The sequence below is a fragment of the Neopsephotus bourkii genome, unplaced genomic scaffold, assembly GCF_033783945.1.
Source record: "Neopsephotus bourkii isolate Nb327-2 ecotype Australia unplaced genomic scaffold, CSIRO-AGI_Nbou_v1 NB_234, whole genome shotgun sequence".
NCBI lineage: Eukaryota > Metazoa > Chordata > Aves > Psittaciformes > Psittacidae > Neopsephotus > Neopsephotus bourkii.
This window is the reverse complement of record NW_026900744.1, coordinates 15746119-15749986: the sequence shown is the minus strand read 5'-3', so window position 1 is coordinate 15749986 and position 3868 is coordinate 15746119. Positions and strand designations below refer to the sequence as shown.

Genomic DNA, 3868 nt, shown 5'->3' with positions numbered 1-3868 from the left:
AAGTATATCTGTGCATGTGTGTGTGAATTTAGAAGAAGTACTAAGATTCTGTTTTGTCATTGCTCAAGGGGACTGTCTGATTTTTCTAATTTGAAAAAACTTTTTGTTTTGAAATTGCTTTGTTGGTGTTTTTTTTATTTTTTTTGACAACTCTCAAGACCAAAGCAAATGTCTTCCATCACCTCCAATGCTGTAATGTTGGGGGTTTTCTTTTTTTACCTCTTTTTCCTTCTTTTTCTAAAAAGAAACCTACAAATGAATGTAAAGATCTGATGTTGAATTCTGGTTACAAAGTCCTGGGAATAAGAGCTGAACCACACAGGCTGAAGTACACAGGCTTGACAGAGTTTGAGTAGCTGTAAATCTGCATCTGGCCCCTGCTAACCCCACAAAGCAGACCCAGGCTGAGCCAAGAGACAGTGTAGTCCCTCCAAATACATGGTGTTGTGCTCCTCATCCAGCAGTGTGCCTGGAGCCAGGCTGCGGCTTGTGTAGGACCATTGACCAAAATCCCTGCATAGGCTCTTCCTCAGAGCCCTGCATTTTTGTTTGTGGCTACTAGCTGTAGATGTTTACTACTGGTCACAACCTAATTTGCAGCTGAAAGCTGGCTAATTCATACTAGCCTATTTACTCTATCCCTTAACCAGCTTAAGTTTCCTGACAGCATTTTGCATCTCCTCTAAAGGGTATTTAAAACTCCTACAGGTCTTTGATGAAAGGCTACTGGACACTTTGTGTGACTTCGGGCAAGCACTGTGCTTTGTAATGTTGCTCAGTACAGCAGATCAGAGTACTCCAGCAGATGACAGAGGCACGCTTGTCCTTTTGATATGGGGTCATCCTTGTTACCAGACAGCCTTTGCTGTCTGAGCAGCCAGCAGTAAGGGTTGTGCATCTCTCAGTTGGTGTGTGCCAGCTGAAGGTTGCCCTTGCGCCTCCAGGTGGTTTAACCATCTTTGGCTCCTGTGGAAGGTTCATTGAGTCATAGAATAGTTAGGGTTGGAAAGGACCTTAAGATCATCTAGTTCCAACCCCCCTGCTATGGGCAGGGATACCTGGCACTAAACCATGTCACCTAAGACTCCACCCAACCTGGACTTGGACACTGCCAGGGATGGAGCATTCACAACTTCCTTGGGCAACCCATTCCAGTGCCTCACCACCCTAACTTCCTCCTTATATCTAAACTTCCTCTGTTTAAGTTTTAACCCATTACCCCTTGTCCTATCACTACAGTCCCTAACGAAGAGTCCATCCCCAGCATCCCTATAGGCCCCCTTCAGATACTGGAAGGCTGCTATGAGGTCTCCACGCAGCCTTCTCTTCTCCAGGCTGAACAGCCCCAACTTTCTCAGCCTATCTTCATACGGGAGGTGCTCCAGACCCTGATCATCCTTGTGACCTGCAATACCAAAGCAGAGTTAAACAAGATGCTTTCTAGAGATCACCAGCTTGGAGGGAATGGAGAAAGATCCATTTGCCAGTGATTTCAATGTCCTTGCTTAAGACCTCTCTGCCAGGGTAGTTGGCTGAAGGTAAGTCAATCTGCTGGGGAGCTGTGCCACTGATTTCCATAGCTGTCCACACCATGGGCTGTGAAACCTTCTGGAGCTGCGTTGCTCTGCTCAGATTTTTGTACCCATGACCTGTGTGTTCACCATAAAGTCATGTGGATTCACAAATGTGCAGCAATGGAAGGTAGGTATGTTGGTGCTGCTGCCAGGGTGTCTGCTGTGCTTGTGGATGCTCCAGACTACATGTCCAGGCAGCTTTGTGCTGCCCGATGATGCTCACCACTTGCAGCTTTTCCTGAGATCTCATCTCAGCTTTTGTGGAGTTTTTTTTGGGCTATGACTTCTTATGCATTTGCTACTGAAAACATGAAGAAAAACCTTTGGTGTATTTGAAGGCTTGTTTGTATCATGACTCCCCTTCGTGCCATTTCCTGGACCTTCAGACATACTCCCTTCCCTCCTCCAGCTTGCTCCAGCTGTCCTTTATCTTGTTTGAGGAACAGTGGCCTTTGTTGCATCAGTTCAAATCTCATTTGCCCATGGTCCGGTGTGATCCCTGGCTGCTCCTCTTCTCTTCATTGTTTTCCAGCCATCTCTCCTGCTGTTAGACAGCCAAGGGAAGAAACTGCACCCCACCTCTCTTGAATAGCATCCTAGCTTTTGGTGACCATGTCTCCTCCTGTTTCTACTTCTGCCTTGCACTGAGTACACCTATGCTGATATATGTGTGTGGCACTATACAGGGATTTTCCTCTCCCAATATATTAAAGGCCTAATAGCGGTACCAAAGATCTAAGAAATAGTCTGCAGAACAGAAAGGTTTAGGCAAGCTTTACATAGTTCTTCCACACTAAGACTTTTCTCTTGCACTGACTCTTATGTCTGGGGTTTTTTTTCTTCTTTGGTTGCCTGTGATGGCAAGAGCTGCATTTTTTTCCTTTCTTTTCCACTGCATCTTCAACAAAGCAACATAACTAAAAACACTTGTTTGGGCTAAACTGAAAACTTAAAACATCTTTAGTGTGAACCTGCAAACAAGACTTCCCAAGTCCCACTCTGTTCTGGTTCAACTGATACATCTGATCTCTGAAAAAAATAATAAAACATTTACTTATCCTAGGCAAACAAACTTCCTTTAGAGGACTTGAAATGCAATCTGTCATTTCCATTTCAAATAATTTTAAATGTCTGTATAATTTTAACCATAAAATGGGAAGTGTAACTGCCCAGTCACTGCAAATGGAAATGTTCCTTTTCAAAGCCTTCAAATGAAATATTTCATTTATTTTCTTGAAGCTTTCCTGTTGGCTGGTTTGGAAGTTGGCAATTTGTTGAGATGAAGTTGTTCAAAGTTGGCTCTTGCTGAATTTGCATATTTTTTTTTTCCCCAGGGGAGAGAGATTTAGAGAGGGAAACATTGCTTTCTATGTGCTGCATCATCGGGAGCTGCATCCCCCTCCCATGTTCACCCCCATCATGCTGGGAAGCGGAGATCTGCACTTCCTCACCTCCTTCTCCCCACCCAAGTCCTCAGGTGGAGATTCCCCTCGTTCCTGCTCTGGACATGGGATTACAGCTCTGACTCCTTTTCCCAGTGTATCATCAACATGTTGTTTCCAGGGTCATAAATTTGCACTGTGATGAGACACAACCAGATGTTAGGATACGTGAAGCGACTGGCGAAGCAGCCTGCCTGGCGCAGCCCCCACCTCCAGAGTCAGCCGCCCGCTAATGAGAAACAGGTCTCTTGCCTTGAGCTGGACCAGGACAGACGGAGAGCATCCCCAGGAGCAACTATGGAGCTGCTATCTCGACCCCCTTCCTGCTCTTAGTGCCCAGAGAGCATCTTCAGGGCTGGATTCAGGCACTTCAGCTACTACTGGCTTCTGGCAGCCATCTGGAAAGATAGTCTGGGTGGTACAGCGGGGGAACACACAAGGCCATGGTCCTCCTTGCTAGCAAGGAAGCTGGTTATAATGCTGTATGGTGCTTTATCATGTAAAAATACTTCTGAGATGCACGTTTTGGATCGTTTGTGTGCCTGAACAGGCTGTTTTGTAATGGAGAGACCCATGGGGAAGTGAGGTCTTAGCTCAGGATGCTTAACTGGTACCTTCTGCCAGAAGAAAGTGTTGACTTGGGATGCCTGTTTCCAGGTGGTTCCAGCCTACATGTCCCCATGGCTCTCAGGTGCCCAAATCCCCTGGGTGGGCAGGTTGCTGGGGCTGGGGAAGGTCTCACTGAAAAGCAGGTAAAGGGTTTACTTGCAGGGAATGTGTCCCTCATCTGTTTTGAGGGTCTTCAGGACAGCTGCAGCTTTTTGCCAGTGTCCTCTGGACACACTACCATTG

The 3868-nt window shown here is 46.1% G+C and overlaps 1 long non-coding RNA gene across 1 annotated transcript; it reads left to right on the top strand.

Annotated features, from left to right (window-relative positions):
- The first annotated feature begins 1392 nt into the window (after positions 1–1392).
- On the top strand, positions 1393–3537 carry LOC133207665 (uncharacterized). Its single transcript, XR_009724116.1, has 2 exons — positions 1393–1538; positions 2909–3537. It is a non-coding gene; the product is annotated as an uncharacterized LOC133207665 (long non-coding RNA).
- Positions 3538–3868: the final 331 nt, after the last annotated feature.